Below are 21708 nucleotides of genomic sequence, written 5' to 3' on the forward strand. Positions count from 1 at the left end.
TTAATCCCCAGTATCAAAAAAAAAAAAAAGAAACTTAAAGATTATCCTAGTGTTTACTGTGTTTCTCTCCCATTTCCCTATTTGCTTACCATTAGTCACCCTGAATGCTTTGCAAAAAGTTGTTCACCAGCCTGGCTGTCAGTCAGTCACTTATCTACTCCTTAATGGTCTCACATAACTCCGCTTCTTGGGCTTTTAGACAATCTCTCAAATATATCTCTTTCTCTAGCTTACACTTGTCTTTTGATCTTTGGCTCTACATACACACACATCAATCTATCTATACTTTCTTAATGCAGTTGAGTTAGAGAATGTATAGTAATTATTACTTTTTAAAAATTAACTTTCTTGAGATTGAGATCTGGAAGAAAGTATGAGAAATATCCTAGCTCATAAAAGTGAGGAAAAAAATGTTTTTGGGGGGCTACCCAGGTAAACTGAACATTAAACCATGCCAACTCTTTATGTTAGTATTGTTCTTTGTACACATCCAATTTAAGACTCAGAAGAATGACATACCTTGGGTGAGGTAACTGAAATCATTCTGATTTTATGAATAAAGAGCATACATGGTCACATATAGAAGCACTGGCTTCATGGGTGTGAAACCTGTGCAGTTGCACGGAGCTCTTGTCTGAATGGTCTTATGCACAGTTCAATACTCTCTGCCACTACCATCTTAAATCTTATGTACACGGAGTCTTGAATTTAGATTTTATACTGAATTTGTAAATTATGGAGACTGCACTGGTTTGTGGAATGAAATTGATGCAAGGACACACACACAAAAACTTGACTGTCAGATTCAAGGAAAGAGCATCAGGATTCTCACAGCCATCACAATGTCCTTTTCATTAGCAGTGCTGCCTGGAGTCTCAGAGTGGATTCTCATCTTCTGAGTTAGTCGTTTCACATTTTGCAGCTCTTCAAGGCCCATCAACTGCAAGCCTTTTAACACCATTTGTAATACTATGTGAGAGGCAGTGAGATACTCAACCTTTATTTTTCTCTCTATTGAAAACAACACCTTCTCTAACTTTTGCCAAGTGTTTTTGCCTGGGAACAAATGACTAGCCAGAAAACCAATCCTAGGGCACACTCATTTTGTAGGGAAGATGGCAGTGTGTTATTGAAACAGATGGAATTTCTAAGCCTGACTGCTTCACTCTGAAATAACAGGGTCATTAGGAACAAGCAGAGTGCACATGGACGTTTAGAACAGTGTCCAAGTTGCTTATCTATATAAATAAAAACTGTAAAATATATTATGAGCCCATATCCTGGTATTGTGCCCCTATAACTCTATCAGAGATTAGCTGTAATCTTGTACACTGGAAAGATAGGAAGGAAATGAAGTTAATTTGCCTTTAGCTGTGTAAAGTATTCATTTTAGCAAGTGACATATTTTAGTTCTCCAGAGATGCATCTTATTACTACTGTTAGACAAACTCTCCTCAGGCAATATGTTTGAGACATGCCCAAAATAGAAATAGAAATATGTTTGAAAAGATTTGTATACTTTTCCACAATATCTGAGACAGGAAAGACAGGACTAGTGCACATTTCAGGTACAGTACACCTCCTTTTAGAACATAAACAACAAAGTAACAAAAAGTAAGACAAAATTGGTCACAAAATGTTTTCCAACTTTATATTTAGATCTTTATCTAAGATTCTTCTAAGTTTTTTAAAAATATACATGGCATAAAGGACCTCTAAATGCTTTCATATTGAAAAAATTTCCTGAGGCAAAGCCAAGTTTGTTTTGTGCAAATTCAGCAACAGTGGTACCCCTTGGCTGCAGGTCTTCTCACCTCCTGCTTTGGCAATGTTGTGCAGCCTCCTTGGTGAGGTCTATTTCCTCCCAAGGGGCAAAGAGGGTGGGAATTCCTGATCTACCTCTGTACCACAGTAATCTAACATCTATGCTTTTATCCTAATATTGAAACCTTGAAATTTACAGTCCAAATATAATACTTGTGAAAAGGCAAAAAAAAAAATAGCATGATGGAAAAGAGCTTCCTTAACTATGTAGTATATGCAAAAGTACATTTTAATGGTTAAATTCACATGTAAATGTCATTAATGTTAGAATCTGAGCTTTTTTGTCCATAATGTATCCTTCTCAAATAGATCAACTTAACTATCAGATTCAAGAAAGAATAAATTACTTTTTAACATGGTTTTTAACATCTTTTTTAAAAAAAATATTTATTTTTTTTCTAGTTTTAGGTGGACACAATGTCTTTATTTTTTATGTTTATGTGGTGTTGAGGATCGAACCCAGCGCCCCGCACATGCCAGGCAAGTGTGCTACCGCTTGAGCCACATCCCCAGCCCCTTAACATCTTTTTAACGTGGTGTTAGTTACTCCAACAAATACCTACTGAATGAGTGAATAGGACTGAGTAGAAAATATAAGGGTCTAAAGACATATATTTTTCAGATATTTATGAAAAAATTTATAATTAACCCCAAATCCCATTCAGGATTATTGTAAAATTTCTGGGCATTGGAAATCAAAATTCTGATTATTTATAAATGCAAAATAGCAGAAAAGAATTTTCAGTTGCACCAGATTTGCTTATCTATTTATACAAACTCAGAAGTATCCAGTATATGCCCATGGATTTTATCAAACAGAAATGTTTATGTGTATTTTATATTTGATAAATTTATTTTTAATCAAAATTAATAATTGTATGTATTTACAAGGAAAAACTGCATAACCATATGTAGTATCGATATGTTAACATATCCATAAGCTAACATATCCATCACCACTTCAACTATTTTATTTATGGTAAGAACATTCAGAAATTGTTTTTAGCAAATTTAAGGTATATACTACATTATTATTAATTATAGTCACTACATATTGCTCTCATATAACTGAAAAATTATACCTTATTTCATGTCCCCTTTTCCCATCTTCCCCCCCAACACAACTGCGGGTAATCACCTTTCTCCTCTATGAGATTAACTTTTTTAGATTTCAAATATCACCCCATATCTGTTTTAGTGATGATTATCAAAAAGAATATTTTTGACATGTAAGATCAAATAAAGATGTATGGTAATAGTTTTATCAGCGTATTATCAAGCTATAAAAATTATAACAAGGTTTATAATATAGAAATTATAGACGATTAATGCAGCGTGATACAAAAAGATGACAGAAACTCTTGTTATACATGAATACTTAGGACAAATACTATTTTACCTTAATAGAGGAAACAGTGATTTATTCAGTAATTTATTCTAGTTGGCTATGCAGTCTTTAAATAGGTTACAAACCCCTTATTATATATAAAAGATTTAAAATCCATGTAAGTAAACTTAAGGAAATGTACCAAATGTACCAAATATACCAATCTTTCTTTAGTGCTATGTCCACCAAAAGAAATACACATGTATTTATAGCAATAGTATTTACAATAACCCAGATTAAGCTTTACATTATAGGCAAGAGGTGTCCACCAAAGTTACCATTGAACTAGGGGATTGGTCCTATCCTCAGGTAGGTTATTATTGTAGATATATAAAAGAGCAGTTCTGCAGATTCATATGAGGTTGTCAGTAGGATCCTTTCCTAGCACTGTCATGGGGACAGTTGTTTACTTAGACTACATACACTCTTTTTTTGTACAATGTATATTTAATATTTTGTTATTTTTTTCATTTATATATTTTGCTATTTAGGGACCACTTATTGGTGTGCTTTCAAGGCATTAAGAACTTTATAGTCTTTGATTTCTTTCAGTCTGATAAATTCATTTCTGACTATATATTAATTGCCTTTTAGGCTTACTTGTGTTTATATAACTCTCTTTTTCTCAAAGTCAAATTTGGAAATAACAAGCTTTTGGGGTCAAGTTATTGAACTTTCTGAAGTCTACCTTTTCTACGGTGTTTTATGATGTTGGGTTTAGATAAGAATTTTTATGAGGTATTCAAAGTATTCTTAGAATTATTCTTAAAAAAGGGAATATTTTTCCATTCAAGATTCTTTAAGTAATAAGTGATCAGTGCTTTACAGTGCCTTATTTGAGTATTTGAAGTCATTAAAAAGACAAGAAAAATAAATTCAATTTTAATACACTTGTACCTTCTTATCAAGAGGTATAATTTTTTCTTTGCCTATGCAGGGTTTTAGTAGATACAATTGGAATTTATTCAGATACAACAGTTGACCTTCAGATAAAGATCATTTAACATGGGTGTGAATTAATCATTGGATAATTTGTAGCATGGTCACAAACTGAAGTTCACATACAGATCAAACAGGGAAACTAAATTAATGACAAGGCCAGATAAAATGTCAGAGAGTCAAGAGTGAAGACCATGGAAAATCTTATATTTATGATTACTTTTATTGGCGGCAGCATCTTTTTGGTTTTAGTAAATTGTATCTGTCTAGAAATACAGATCTAGTATTACAAGACCTTCAGATTTTTCTAGAAAGACATATTTCATAGGATAGCTCCAGATTAGTTTTAAGATATTGGCTCAATTTTTAGAAACACATAAACATTTCCTTGGCACATACTTTGTTTACCTCTAAGTTTATTTGTCATTTTATTTTTGGAGCTCTTAATCACTGACTTATTATGATTTCATGATAAACTATCACTTATATCTTATCTCTTTGCTTAAAGCATTGTATCTTTTATATGTTGGCAATCTCCTTTTTCACATTTATGTAAAGAAACGTGTGTGTTTTCTTTATCAATTCTGGAATGTGTGTGTGTGTGTGTGTGTGTGTGCATGCGCAAACTTTGGAAAATATTTCTTATCTATATTTTTATCACTTGTGTTTTCTTCTAAAAGCTTTATTACTGTTATTTTTATAATAATTATTTGTAATAATTATTATAAAAATAATAATTATTGTCATCTGGGTTATTGTAAATAGTATTGCCATAAATACATGTGTATTTCTTTTGGTGGACACAGCACTAATTTCCCTTCAGGACTTACTCAGGAATGGTATTAATTAGTCTGAAAGTAGACATATTTTTAATTTTAATAAATATTTCCAAGCAGTTTTCTTGAGTAGTTTTATACATTCATACTCAAATCATCAATGCAACATATTTCATTTTATGCTAACACTTGATACATTTTCTGTTCTTTTAATCAGCAGTTCTCAAAATATTTTATTGTAGTTTTAACTTTCATTTCTCTGATTACTGTGGTAGTTGACTAATATTGTGAAGTGCCTATTCAATGTTTTGCCCCACTTGGTTTTTGCCTATTTTACTGCTTTTTTTAGTCTTCTTGTACTGATTGGTTGAAATTCTTTTCATATTCTGGATATGAGTCTTTGTTAAAAGTATATATTAAATACATTTTCTTAGACAATAATTGCCTTATTATGGTGGCAAATTTAATGAAATTGAATGTACTAATCTTTCCTTAAATATTTAATATTAGAAAGAAATTTTTGCCATCTCATGATTCTGAAGTTACTTCTTATTTTGTTTGATGCTTTTTAAAAAGTTTATGATAGAGCTTTTCTTGATAAATTACATATACATATTTGCAAACAGTTGAATTTTGCAGTTGCTGGATGAATTTTGCTGTATATGTCACAGAGATCAAATCAGTTAATTGTGGTGGTCAGGTATTTCTATATCTTAACTGAATATTGTCTTTAAATTATGTAGAATTGTCTTAAAATCTCCAATTATTCTGAGAGAGATGAGAAAATCTTTAACTAGGCTTATTGTATATTCATCCCTCCTTTTAGTATGTCAAACTTTGCTTTATATTTTTGAAACTGTAATTTTCTGCATAAAAAATAGGGTAATTTTATCATCATTTTGGACAATTTACTTTATCTTCAATAAATATCACTTTTTTATTTCATGAAACATTTATTTTCTTAGATTTTGTCTGATTTTAATAATATTATGCCAGCTTTCTTACAGTTAATAAATCTTTTCTTAATTTTACCCATAAGTTGTCTCTGTTCTTATATTTGAAATATGCTTCTTAGACATAGCCTATAGCTTACTTTTTAAAGATTTATGAAATTTGAAATGTTTTGTTGAAATATGTCTTTTTTAATAAATTACAATTACTGAAAAAAATGTGTTTAATTTACTATCTATATGCTCTTTGTACCTTCACTTCTTTCTTTTTCTGAGAAGATTTTATTTTTTCCTTTTTATTGGTGCAGTATGATTGTACATATCAGTGGGATTTGTTGTTGCTTATTCATACAAGTCCACGATATAACAGTAGTTTCTCCAATTTCATTCCTTGGCACCCCACTTTTCCCCTTTTTTACATTTTAGATTTATAGACTGTCTTTATTATCCCATTTTTTGTTTCTACGTTATCTTTTTTTTGGGGGGGGCGGGTAGTACTGGTGTTTGAATCCAGGGTCTTGTGCATGTTAGGCAAGCACTCTATCAACTGAGCTATATCTTCAGTCCCTGCATTAGCTTTTAGATTACATCATTTATTATTCTTTTGCTGGTTACCTTAGAAATTACAATATATATCCCTTATTATTATTGTCTGCTTTAAATTTGAAACTTTATCACTTCCACTTGATAATGGAAAACATAACATATTCTCATATTCTCTCTTTTGCCAACTTTATGCATTTTGTATTTTAATTTTCATATATTTTGTTTGTATGTTCAGCATTCCAGGTATCATTATTATTACTATTACCATATCGTTTTAAGCAGGTAATATTTATTTTCATATTTCCATATGTTCAACATTTTCTTTAACCTTCAATCTTTTTTATCAGTTTCATGGTCCAATCTGGAATTATTTGTTTCAGTCTGCTTTTTTTCCCCATTTTCATTGATTCTGTTTTATACATGACATTGGGATTCATTTTTACCTCATTATAAAAGTATGAAATATAATTCAGTCCCCAGTACTTCCCCTTTCCCTTCCTTCCTCCCTCCCCTGTTCCCTCTACTGATCTTTCTGCTATTTACATTTTGTTGTTGTTGTTTTGATAGGTAGTGTCTGTGGACATACCTGATGGTGAGATTCACCACGGCATATTCACATATGCACATGAGAAACTGAGGTTAGATATTTTCGGTAGTGTAGTAATTTTTGGTAATAAAGTTGTTGTGTGTGCACATGGATATGAGTGTGTGTGTGTGTGTGTGTGTGCGTGTGTGTAAAAGCATTTTAAAGGTTATGGAATTTTATTTTTAATATTATTTTGGTAAGTTATGGAATTTTATGTTGGTATTTTTTCTTTCAGTACTTTCAGTAATCTTTATGTTTAAACCCTGTTTCCTAAAGAAAGCATATACTTGGGTTAACTTTTATAGCCATCTTTGTCTTCTGACTGATGCATTAACATATTTCCCACTTAAAATAAACTGTGTTAACATTTTCCCCAAGCTAAGTACTTTTTTTAGTTATTTCATTTGTTCATTTATTTAATTTGTTCTCCTCCCTATTTTCTGTATTTTCTGACTTCAGTTGTGCATTTTTATATTTCAACTCATTTATAGAAATATTATTCACAACATCTTTTAAAAGCATTTTTAGCACTTGCCTTGGAATCCACTATATATATATATATATATATATATATATATATATATATATATATATATATATATTCAAAGCCTACCTTCAAAATTCTTTGTAATTCAGGATTGCTGCAGTAAAAAATTTTAATAATGAATGAATAGTTATAAGATAATTAACATATCTTGTTAACTAAAGGTAAGAGAGTTATAGAAAATATAGATAATTCAAAGTTTTATAATCTAAATGATGGAGAGAATATTATATTACTTGGGAGTTTCTTTAAAAAAATATTCATTCTAGATTTGAATAAAATGCAGCTGAGAAAACTGAAACTATTCAAGATGGTAATAGGGGAAAAATGAAGAGAATTGAGAGGTTGAGCAGTCAGAATATTTTAAAAATTATAAAGCAAAATAAAAATAAATTAAATATAAAACTGCCATAAGGTGGGTATTTCATCTACAAGGCTAAAGTGAATGCTTCATGAGCTGATATTGGAACTGGAGTGAATAGAACTAATTTTAAAAAGATCCCTGGACCTGTTTGTGTCACAGAAAATAGGCCTAAAAGAAAAAAAAATACATGGGAGCTGTAAGACTGTCCTGGTCTTGATACCATTTATAAGAAATTTATGCAAACTATCTGATTCCCCCCAAATTCCAACCTATTTCTAGAATGGAGAAAAATCTGGCAGGACATAAATAGGAAGACATGGTAAGAAAATATATGAGCAGCAAAGAAAGCATGAAAGCTTACTAATACATAAAAACCACATGCCAGGGGCTGGGTGCCACAGTCTGGCTGGGCACAATCAGGAGCCACTTGTCAAAAGAAACTAACTTTATTTTTAGAACCACACAGGCCAAACAAAACAGCCTCTCAGGAAAAACCCTCAGAGCCTCAACTGCCACCACGGGCTTTCCACAAGCCTCTCTCTCCCCCCTCCAGCTTCTCTCCACCTCCCACAATCCTCCTGCTCTTGAGGCTGATTGGCTGGGTCACGTGGGCGGAGCCAAAAAAGTCCCCCAATGAGCAGCTCCGTGGTCTGAAAGGGCAGGGAAACAGCCCAATGAGCATCACCGCAGAGGAGCCAATCAGCTAGATGTTGCTGGGGCCGCTGTGAGCCAATCATCAGCCGGCAGCTGGGAGTTTGCTGGGGCCCCTTCGGGGCTGTGGCTCTCAACAGGCTGGGGATGTGGTTGGTGGTCCAGGGGTCAAGTACTTACCTAGCATTGATTGCCAGCACAATAAACATGCACACACACACACACACACACACACACACACACACAAAGCATATACTAGAAAAATAAAATTGCAAAAAGAATTTGATAATTATGATCATATATTTTATTATGAATCAAAGCTGAAACAAGCAGAAAATAGAAAATCTGGATACTTCTCATTTTGATTCATCTTTAAACTTGTTCAGAAAAACAAAACCTCAAGCTTAGATGGATTCATTGATAAATTCTTCTAAGTATTTAAGGATGTGATATTATAAAATTTAAAAAATCACTTCTAGAGAATTGGAAAGAACTACATAAACTTTCCATTTCATTTTATGAGTCAACTTTATCTAAATATCTGAAAAGGACTGGACACAGTGTTTCATACCTCTAATCCCAGATACTTGGGAAACTAAGACAGGATCACTGAGTTCCAGATCAGTCTAAGCCATTAAGCAAAACCCTGTCTCAAAAATAAATAAAATAAAAATTAAAAACATTGGTAATGTAGCTCAGTGGTAGAGTGTTTCTGGGTTCAATCCCCAGTACCACACACACAGAGAAATAAAGAAAGAAAAAAGAAACTCTGGTAAGGACATTGCAAGAGCAAAGAATCTCAGGCTAATTTCTCTTCAATATATACTCAAAATATTATTTCCAAAATGATTTCAAACAGAGTTCAAAATTGTATAAATAAATAATATATCACTATCAAGTTGTGTTTATTGCAAGAATGTATTAATAGATGAAGTAAAAGCATGTGATAAAATTTATTAATGTCATGCTTTTTAAAAACCTGAGTTTAACCAGCTATAAATAGAAAGAACTTCCTTTGATAAAAAAAAGAGTTGTAAAAAACAAATATCAGCAAATATCCTAACAATACCAAATACTTAAAAAACAAAATGCATCAACTATCCTAACAATACCAAATCAAAAGTATTATACACAACTGGAGCAAAACAAGGATACCTACCATTACTTCACCTATGCAACATTATTTGAAGATCCTAGACAGTAAAACCACAAAACAAAATATTGTTGTGGTTTGTCTTTGAGGTATCCTCTCAAAATCTCATGTATTAGTCAACACAGTATCATTCAGAGTTTGAATGATTAGATTATGAGAGTTGTGACCTAATCAGTGAATTAATTCATTTGTTGATTAATAATAATTTGAATAGAATATCTGGGTAGTAACTGTGGGAAGCTTGGGTGTGACTGAAGGAGATAGGCCACACTCCACTAAGGACATGCCCTTGGGGATTATATTTTGTCCCTGGCTTTTTGCTTTCTCTTTCTTTGCTTCATGGATGTCATAAACTGACTGGCTTTCCTCCTCCATGATGCCGCATCTCAAGTCTAGAGCAGTGGAGTTGGCTGACCTTGGGCTAAGACCTCAGAAAACTTTTCTTCCTCCAAGTTATTCTTGTCAGGTATTTGGTCACAGTGATGGAAAAGCTAACTAATGCAAATATATTTGAAGTCTAAAATAATCTGTAGATAAATTACTAGATTTAGTGATTTAAGTTTGATTCAAGTTCATTGTGAATATATTTCATTTCTATTTGCTATTGGAAAACTATTTGAAAATTATTTAAATAATATCATATAGAATTGCATAATTTTGAAATCTACAATTGATGAAAATATACAAGATATCTCCAAAAACAACTATAAAATATTAGTGAAAAAAGGCCCAAATAAATATATAAAGAATCACATAGAAATAATTGAAGATTCAATGTTCTATTATGTTTAAGTTTTCTATTGATTGAATAAAATTCCAATGAATACCCCATTAGTTTTTTTTTTTTTTTAAGTGGGGAGGCAATTTATATAAGCTGACTACAGAATTTACATAGAAATGCAAAGAATCTAAAATAGATAGAAAAATTGTGATGCAAAATAAAATAAAAAAGATTTATACTATTAGATATTAAGACTTAAAAAACAACAGTAATTAGGACAATGTGGTATCCCTGAAATGATGATCCAATATATAAAGGATAAAACTGTTTCCAAAGCCAACGATAGTATATATGAACACTGTATTTATGACAAAATTACTTTCCTGTAGAGCAGTTATAGTAGGGGAAGGATAGACTTTCTAGTAAGTGTTTCTTATTCAATATCTGAATGACAAACATAACTTATGATTACTATGTTATATCATACTTTAAAAAATAAGTGCAGTTCATAGTCCTATATACAAGTCATGAAATAATAGCACTTCTAGAAGGTAATAGGTAAATACCTTTATAACTTTAAGTAGAGAAATAGTTTTTAAACAGAAATCCAAAAAATTAATTATAAAGGTAATCACTGATAAATTGGACTATATTAAATTTAAGAGCTTTTTGTTGAACAAAGGACAACATTTATGAGCATGAAAATGGCAAGTCACAGCTGGGCATATCATGGTGGACATCTGTAATTCCAGTTACTTAGGAGGCTAAGGCAAAAGAATTGGAAGTTTGAGACTAGCCTAGGAAACTGGGTGAGAACCTATCTCAAAAAATATAAAGGACTGGTGATGTAGCTCAGTGACAGATTACCCCTGGATTCAATATCCAATACCCTCCCACCCCGCAAAAGGCAAATGTTGAGAGGATATTTTATATTTTTAACACATGTATCTTATAGAAAGATTCAAAACAAAGAACTTTTAGAAATAATATTTACAAAAACTCAGACAAATCAATTTAAAAATAAGAAAACCCCTAAAATCAGTAAAAGTGCCAGATGGCTACATCATAAAAGAGTATATCCAAATGACCAATAAATACATAAGAAAACCTCTCTAATCAGAGAAAGCCATATTGAAATCACAATGAGATATCACTATTCACATGACGGGGGTAAAATGAAAAGATTGACAAAATCGAGTGTTAGCAAAGATATGGAGAAACCAAAGTTACATAACCTTTTAATAGAAATGCAAGTTGGTACAACCACTTTGGAAACTCTGGATAGAGTCTATACAAGCTGATATATGCATTCCCCTTTTCTGGTCAAGTTTCATCATGGATCCATGATTTCTGCCTCCTGGTATTCACTCAACAAAGTTGTCTCCTCCCACAATGAACAGGAATGAATTGTGTAACCAGAAAAATTTTGTATGACTTCCAAATCCAAGTCATAAAATACACTGTGGATTCCACTTTGCTCTTTCTTGGATCAGTCCCTCTTGGAAAAGCTAGCTGTCATGTCCTGAGGGCATTCAAGAACCTTATGAAGATACCAGCATGGCAAGGAATTGAGGTCTCTTGCCAACAGCCATGTGAATGATCCATCTTGGAAGCAGATCCTCCAAACCCAGTCAAGCCTCCAGATAAATGCAGCCAAGGACAACATCTTGACTACAGCCTCGTGAAATACTCTGAGCCAGGATTGCACAGCCAAACTATTCCTGGATTCCAAAGTAGCTGAAATTGCTTGAGATAATAAACATTTATCATTGTTCAAAGCCACTAAATTAGACAATACATTCTCTGACAAAGTAGTTGCATTTTTTTTAGCTAAAACCTTTTAGAAGTCACATATTTTTGTGCACAAAGAGACAAGTAAAACTTTGTTTATAATAGCACTAATTTTTATAGGTTAAAATGGAAACAAACCTAATGCTCTTCAATAGTAGAATACCATACAAGGATAGAAATGAATGGACTCTAAGACAAGCCACAACACAGATTGATCTCACAGACATTACATTTAGTAAAGGAAGGCAGATATAACAACACAAGCTATATGATCTCATTCGGATAGCTTTTAATTGCAGGTGGAAAGACTCTATGGGGACAGAAACCATAAGTCACTTCCTTTTTGAGAGTTACTTAACTGGGAAAGAGCTTGATACTGAGATGTGAGAAACATTCTGTTTCATGGTCTGGTTGGTAGTCATGTGGGTATTTTAATCTCATGAAAATTCACCAAATGAGTTGTGTATTTTTATTCATTTATGTTATACTTCAAAATATTTCCTTTACAAGAAAATTCTATCATCTGTTCAGCTCTCAAAGTACTTCATAGAAAGTAAGTATTCAATATATATATATATATATATATATATATATATATATATATAGAATTAATATTACAAAATAAGATACTTTAGGTTGTTTGACAAATATGAATACTTGCAATTTTCAAATTTCAAGTTAACATATATTCATATATATACATCAATTTATTATTTTGTTTTGTTAAATATGAACAAACATGCAACCTCATGTATATATCTATATATAATTTTAAGTATTAACTAAAATAACTCATCCAAATCAAGGTTTTAACTAACAAAGTGTTCAAAATTTTCACTTATACCAAGAATATTCATTCTCTAATAATTTAAAAATTAGATAGATTATTTTAAAGTGGATACAGCAAGCCATATGGAGATGAAAAAATGGAACTTCAAAATATCTGATGTTTCCTAATTCTTGGGAGTAATTTTGAAGTTGAAACTCAAATTAAATTTTTTTATTGATATAATCTTTATGCTCCTGTTTGGCTCATGTCTGAAGATGAAAGTGATTTATAAAAGTTAGCGAATTCTTAGATGTCATTCTGTCTTGGCTTCCACTTACTACTAATTGGCATCCAAGTAGGACACATGTTACTTAAAACAAAAAAGTGAATGCCACTCTGTCCTTAGGCTACACTTATGGTGGTGGTGGTAATAATAATAATAATAATAATAATAATAATAATAATAATATCCCTCAGATTATACTAACCCTCTGACTCTTACATTCTCTATCATTTCACTTCCTTTCAAAAAGTGGCACTATTAATTTTTAAATTTCAAATTAAGATGCTCACATTTTTCTACACACAGGACATCTCTACAATTTTATTAAACTCTAATAATAAAGAAAGATTGCATCACTGTCCTTAGTTAGTTAAATTTTAATTATATTGACTCTGATGCTAAAGTCAATTCCATTAAGGGATCACCCCATTCAACCATCTTCAATAGGTGGAGTAGCTGACTCACATAGCACTTAGAAACTCGTATGTGCAATTTAGCATTTAACTGTAAAGGCAACAAAACACCATTTACTCAAGAATCATGTTATCATATAATCTACAACCATCCAGATGACTACAATCTCAGAAGTTACTGAGGGAAATACTTGTCAGAAGCCCACTTGAAGAGTTTGAAAATGAGACTAGTCACTGTGAAGTGATACATGGCTTCACTAAAGAGGAGAGAGAATAAGTCAATCTCTTCGAGCAACACCTAAAGTGATCATACACTATATCAATCTTTCAGTAAATGTTTATACCTACCTTTTATGAATCAGACACTGAAAACAGGGTTCATGGGAATTAAAAATGGAATAACATATTAGTCTTCGCCTGGTAGAGCTAAGCAAAGTAGAGAAAATAAACTCAGAAACACATGAGTTTTAAAAAATAGACCATGATTAAGTGGAAAAGAATTCTCTGTAGGCATGAGGAATAAGTGAGACAATGTATCTGAACAATAGGGAAAGCTCAAACAAGGAGGATGTGCAGGAGATGGAGGGAGGGAAACATTCTAGTGAAGTAAAAAACAAATGCGAAGGGCAGGTATTTTATACAACATCACATTAGGTGACTGTTAGCAATCCAGTCTTACAAGGCAGTACTGTTTGAGGATCAACTGTGATCGAGGTAACAAGCACATTATGGAAAATTCAACCACCAAACACTTTCTATGCACTAAGGACCCTGGACTAAATAGCCTAGAAAGTGATGCGTCACTGAAGGTTTTAAGAAGTCCATAATCCAATATATATTTCCAAAGACTCTCCTTTAGTTTGGTTTTTCATGTGAGCAAAGCCTAAGACAAAGATTTGTAATGGATTGTTTATTTTTAGGATGGTCCCAGATAGAGTGGAATTATTGGAAAATTGAGGAGAAAATGAGAAAAAGAAAAAGAATACAAAGATTTAATATTAGGGTTACTACTTCGGACTTGTTTTTACCTAGAGTTTTTGAGAAATGTACAAATGTTTCCCAGAATTATCTGCTTGACTGATACGAGGTTATTGGGTCTGGTCCACAGTGGGTCAAGGGTTCCACCTGGGGATTATAAATCTCTCCCAAATCTGGGCTCTGCTTACTCTCCCAGGTATGCTCCTAGGGAGAGCCATTGGGAAGAAAATAAAGATGTATCATGCCCTTCTGGTGGTTCTTCTGGTGGAACACTGACAAGAAAGAACTGTTTTCCAAAGTATATGGACAGGTTTTTTTTTTTTTCCCCCAAAGGATGTCAACATCCATTTTCTGGAAGCACAGATTATTTGATGGTAACAGTAAAACCTCAGGCTAGAAATGTGAGAGAAAAAAGACTAAGGGTGAGGAAGGAAGGAATATATATATATATATATATATATATATATATATATATATATTTTTTTTTTTAAGAACTTTGTCAAATGTTGGTTTTAGCTGAGTTCTTGGCTTGTTTGATGTACATTGAAATTCCCAACATATACCGTTATAGTGCTCAAGTAATCTCCTAAATATTATTCAATGGAAGAAATCCAGACATAGGAGTTGGCTGGTGGCTAGGGGGCCTTTTGCATGATTTCATTTCAAAAGCTTTAATTTTCTTTATAGCCTGGGACATAATTCTGCATATGCTTGAATTTTAGTAGCTTTGGAAGTTCTATACATGGTGCTCTTATTCATTTTTCATTACTTGGTCCAAAGAACTGTGATTTCCTAAGGCTTAATGTTTACATCAGCGTTTCTCACCCTTCCACACAAGGCTTTAATATGGCCTTTGAATCTATTTATTTCTTATGGCTCATTTCCTTTATTTCACAAATAGCAGTATGGACAATTCTTCAAAATTTGCCAGAAAAACATTCAACACCAAAAAACCATGTTTGTCTTTTTGATACTGCCATTTATTTATTCAAGATGAGATTTGATAAGAACTCATTTCTGTAGCTATTAAAAATAAAATATAGCCCAGGTAATTGTGAAACCTCAAAAGCAAATGCTTCCACAAAGACAGTGCATCAGGCTTCTAATATTAGTGATACTGAATCTTAGTAGTGCTTTATTTCCCTGCCCTGAATGTAAATAATCATAATATTTTTAAAAAAGCTTTTCAAAGCAATGAGCTGATACTTCAACACTCAATGTGTCATACCAGTTTCTGTGCCTTCTTTCTCCTTCACTATTCCTTTAAATTCAGAATGAGTCTTGTCACTACCTTATACATGGAAGATTTCTGTGAAAGTTACAATAAACCAGTTATTCTTCAAGCCTCCCCTTGGGACAATGGATCCCATTTAATTTTTACTACAAGGGCTCACATATCAGAAATGGATCTCTAATACATACAATTTAAAGATTTGTTTAGTGGAAATTTAGGACTCTCTTATCATGGCTCGCTTAGACTATTTCCACTATTTGTTTGAGTTACTTTATCATGTACATTGCCTGATTAATATTCCTTCTATATCTTATGCATCATCACTATCTTCATGCCTACCATGTGCCATCTCTGCAAAATTATTGATTTTTTAAAATCTTGGAATTATTAATCCTTTAGATACCAAGACAGGATTTAATCTACCCTTCTCCTTCTCCCTCCACACATAACATCATCACCAAATCCTGGAAATCGATTCTATCTCCCCTAATACCTTTTCTTCCTGCTTTATGTAAAGAATAGTCAAATAGCCTTAAATGTAATGGAATATGTTTGATTATGTTTACATTCAAAACTGCAGCATTTGCTATATAACCTATTAATAGGCTTGGTAAATAGTTAATGACCAAATGAATGGATAGAAGAATCAACCATAACCTTCCAGCATACAATTCAACTTTGAGAGCAGACATTACTATTTCGTTGGCTGGAAAAATGCAACTGTAAAATCCAATGCAATCTTGTCCATTATCCTGAAAAAAAAACCTCTCCTTAAATTTATTGAACTTATAACATATGTTAAGTGCTATATAAATATTAGGAATTCAAAAATTTAAAATCAGACAAGGTCCTGTCACCAATTTGCTTACAGCCCAGTAAACACTGAACATGTGCAGAAGAACATATAACAGTTTAATCAAGACCAGTGTCATGGAATTAATGAAAAGATAATATTTACTATTGCTTACAGCTAGGGAGTATAGATATGCTTTGCTTCTCAATCTAAGCCCAAAGAATATACTCAACAATGAAACTTATAATGAACCCATTATAATGTTTGCTTACATAGAATTTCACATTCATAATTATTTTGGGAAGCTTAATGTTAAGCCAGGCAGTTATTCTCATGCAGTTTTTAAAATAAGGAAACCAAATCTCAAATATCTTGCCGGATTTACCAAATGCCACTTTACCATGTGGTGTTAGAGCCAAATTCTAGGTCTGTTGATTCCTACTATAAATATATCATTTACAACATTCCTGAAATAAGACATTTTATAGATATTTTCTTAATGGATATTTTCTTAATATATATTTTCTTTTTTCTTGAATGTTTTAATTTTTATTTAAAGGTACTACTTTAAATAAAAGTAACAAATTGTCCATTAATATATTTGAGATAGGTGAAGGATATAAGTATTTATCCCCACAGATGTAGAAACATTTAAAAGGAAACTTATACATGTTGCATGGATTCATTTTCCACTCTGGGACTGCAAAATGTATACCTGCCTTCAAATGACTGTTCCTTCTACTACAATTGCAGATAATTTCATTAAATTTGCTATGATTTAAATCCAAATGTGCTCCAAAGATCCATGTGTTTAAGGCTTGGTCCTCAGCCTTGGTGATGTTGGGAGGTGCTGGAAACTTTAGGTGAGGCTTGGGGGAAGGCCTTCAGGTCATCTGGTGTCTGCTCCTGAATGATGTGTTCCTTTCCTTTTTCCACCCCATGGCGCTGCCATGATGTTGATGTCCTGACAAATGGCCTAAAAACAATAGATCCACCAGATCATGAACAGAAACCTCCAAAACTATGAGCCAAAATAAATCTTTTTGATTTATTCAGTCCTAAGAAGGAAGGAAATTCTGACATATTATGCAACATGGATAAATCTTGAGGACATTATGATAAATAAATCAGTCACAAAAAGACATATGTTGTATAGTTTTATGTATATGAGGTATCTAGAGTTGTCAAATTCACTACTTTACGTATCTAAAGTAGTCAAAACACCTGATTATCTCAGGTATTTGTTACAATAATGAAAAATTGATAAACAAATGCTGATATGTGGATGGTTTTACTGTCTGTGAGTAATAATAGCCTGTATTTCAAATTGTTGCTGAAATAGTATCTAATTAATCATAAAGATTAGAAACACTCCAGAAAGAAATGTCATTATTGATCCTAATTCTATTAGTCAGCTTTCATCAATATGACCCAAATACCTAACAAGAATAACTTAGAGTAGGAAATGTTTACTTTAGAGTCACATTTTGAGGGGTCTCAGTCCCTGGACAGCTGACTCCATTGTTCTGGGCCTCAGGTAAGGCCGAACATCATGGCAGAAGGGCATGGTAAAAAAAAATGTTGCTCAGAACGTGGAAGCCAGGAAGCAAAGAGAGCAAGAGCAAAGAGCCAGGGACAAGAAAAAGTCCAAGAATATGTCCCCAGTGTCCCAGCTTCACCCCACCTGCCTACAGTTACTATGCAGGAGTCCGTTTAAATAATTATTAATCCATCAAATGGATTAATCCACTGATGAGGTAACAGCTCTCATACTACAATCATTTTTACTTCTGAACATTCCAACATTGCCTACAACATGAGTTTTTTGGGGACATTAAAGTTCCAAACTACAAAGATATTTTCCAGCAATGCCATTCTGGTTCTTAACTATTTCTGTTCCACCTCCTGGATTCTTTGTGTCATCTATGATATTTACTTCTACAAATCATTTATTTTCTTGGATTCTCATGATTACTCCAAAAAATTTTTTTGTATAATGGTTCAAGCTCATTAGGTCCAGTTCCAAGTTAATCTCACATTAGAGATCCAAGATGGCAGGGTAGAAGGAGGCTGTATTCCTTGTCACTCTGTGACCTGGGATTCAAGCAATGGGAATACTGTTTCTTTATGAGTTATTAGAGGAACCCTGACAGCTGCTCCCATGCAGGAAATCAGGCCACTGGGCCATTCAGGTCCCCAGGCCTCATCTGTGCAGGACTCTTGGCTGCTTGCCCATGCAGAACCCCCAGCCACCACTCCTCCATAGCATCCCCAGCCTCCACTCCTCTGTGGACCCCCATCTACCAGTTTGGGGCTCCACTGGTCGCCTCTATCTTGGGACATTGCAACCACTGCCATAGTTGACTGCACCAGGGGACAGCAGACAGGGTGTCTAGAGATAGCTGCCAGCCATAATACTGCACATCACAGAGCTGCATCTCCTGGCCTGACTCCCATCTCTAAAAGCAGCTGCCTCCATCTTGGGACCCCTTTGTTGCCATCTGTATTTGGGGCAATTCTCAGCTTGAGATACCAGCTGGAGCCTTGAAGCAATATCAAGGTACCTATAGTGCCCCAACTCCACCCTCTCCTTTGCAGCCACTAACCCAGCACAGTGCTTGTAGCTACATGGCTGGTCCTTAGCTCACAAAGCCTGGTCCTGATCTTCCCAATACAAAACAGCTCTCTGCAACAGGTGTACAAGTCCCAGAGCTCAGCCCATAAGACCTCTGGAGAGAAAGGTTCCTGATTAGGAAGTAGAAAGCGAGGGGGAGAGTGAGACATATTTTAGAGACTAAATTAGGGACCAGGAATTTTGAGAACTACAGACAATATAAGAAGACAAGCCCAGGAGCCCACATCACATGAGCAAGCTCTAAAGAAGATCCTTGGAGTGCAATCTCCCAGTGGGGACTGGCAAGTGCTATACCCTACCTCCAGAAGTTCTGCCCCCAAGACCAATTCTCCCACCCTAATAACCTTCACCATCCTGAGGGTGGAGATAGCAGCAAACAACAGACAATCCCACCTATTGGATGAGAAGGGAAGCAGGAAAGATTCTGAACAGAATTCAACAAACACAATCCTTGAATTTTCCTTTGGGATTTTTTTTTCTTTTCTCTGACTCATCCTTTCTCTCTCTTTCTTTTCTCTCTCTCTCTTTTCCACCCTCAAATCCCCCATATTTGTAAAACCAGTACTTTTCATGGATTACGCTACTGAAGAGTAGGATGTCTGAATAGTATATTATAGCAGTGTTGTATATTCTTTTTTATCTCCTATTTTTGCATTGTTTATCTTTCTTAATTTCTATTTTTGTTTTTTGTACTCTATATTATATTTCCACTTACTTGTTTCTCCAAAATCAGTTTCTCTCTTTTTTCCTGCTACTAACCAACTTCTTTTGATTCTTTTTTCATGCTCCATAAGATCTAATAACTCTATACTCTCATCTTCTACCTTTTTAACCTCTCACCCTACATCCCACCCCTAGTTCTCTCTTTTCACACCATCAGAAACTGTAGACACTTTTGCAAACCTACTGTTTATATTGTAGATAATAATTGCACTCACCATTTCTGTATATTGTGACAAAATTGTAAACATCTTAATAGGAGCTCTTTGATTTAAGGTTGCATTGTTTGTATTGGGATCTGTTAATATTGATCTCCCCCTTAAAGGAAAGATATTGGAACCCTACAGGGACACTATAAACCTATAGTGTAAAAACTGAAACACCTCAAATCCCCAGTGCTAGAAGGGAAGAATTGAGAACAACATGAAAAAATAAGGAAAGAAAGTGCCCCAAATAAACCAAGATACTACATTATTAGAGTCCATGGCCAGCACAGCAGAAAAAGTGACAGAGAAGGAGTTCAGGATGTAAATAATTAAAAGATGATATAAGAGAGAAAATACAGGCAGAAAAACATCATTGTGATAAAGAGCTACATAAGCAAATACAGGAAGTAAAAGATTATGTCAATAAGGAGATAGATATTCTAAAAACAAAATTAGAAATCCATGAAATAAGGAAACAACAAACCAAATTAAATGATCAATAGAAAGCATCACCAAAAGATTAGATCACTTTGAAGACAGAACCTCAGATAATGAAGACAAAATTTATAATCTTGAAAATAAAGTTGATCACACAGTAAAGAAGGTAAGAAACCATGAGCAGAACACTTAAGAATTATAGGATAACATGAAAAGACCGAATTTAAGAATTATTGGGATAGAGGAAGGGATAGAGTTACAAACCAAATGAATGAACAATCTATTCAATGAAATAATGCCAGAAAATTTTCCAAACATGAAGAATAAATTGGAAAGTCAAATACAAGAGGCTTACTGGACACCAAATGTACAAAATCACAACAGATCTCCACCAAGGCACATTATAATGAAAATGCCTAGCATTCAAAATAAGGAAAGAATTTTAAAACTCACAAGAAAAAGGAATCAAATTACATAGAGGGAGAAACCAATTAGGACTTCTGCAGATCTCTCAACTGAGACCCTCAGAGCTAAGAGCCTGGAATAACATATACCAAGCTCTGAAAGAAAATGGATGCCAATCAAGAATTTTATATTAAACAAAATTAAGCTTTAGGTTTGATGATGAAATAAAAACCTTATATGATAAACAAAAGTTGAAAGAATTTACAACCAGAAAGACTGCACTAAAGAACATCCTCAGGAAAATATTCCATGAGAAGTAATTGAAAAACAACAATGAATATCAGCAAAGAGAGGTGTTACACTAAAGAAAAAAAACAATCAAAGGAGAAACCAAGTCAAGTTAAATACCAAAAATAAACCAAATGACTGGGAATACAAATCAAGTCTCAATTATAACCCTGAATGTTAATGGCCTAAACTCACAAATCAAAAGACATAGATTGGCAGATTGGATTTAAAAAAGACCCAGCAATATGCTGCCTCCAAAAGACTCATCTCATAGGAAAAGACAGTCACAGACTGAAGGTGAAAAGTTGGGAAAA

The sequence above is a fragment of the Marmota monax genome, unplaced genomic scaffold, assembly GCF_021218885.2.
Source record: "Marmota monax isolate L192 unplaced genomic scaffold, Marmota_monax_Labrador192_F-V1.1 WCK01_AAM20220418_F8-fsc00052, whole genome shotgun sequence".
Taxonomy (NCBI): Eukaryota; Metazoa; Chordata; class Mammalia; order Rodentia; family Sciuridae; genus Marmota; species Marmota monax.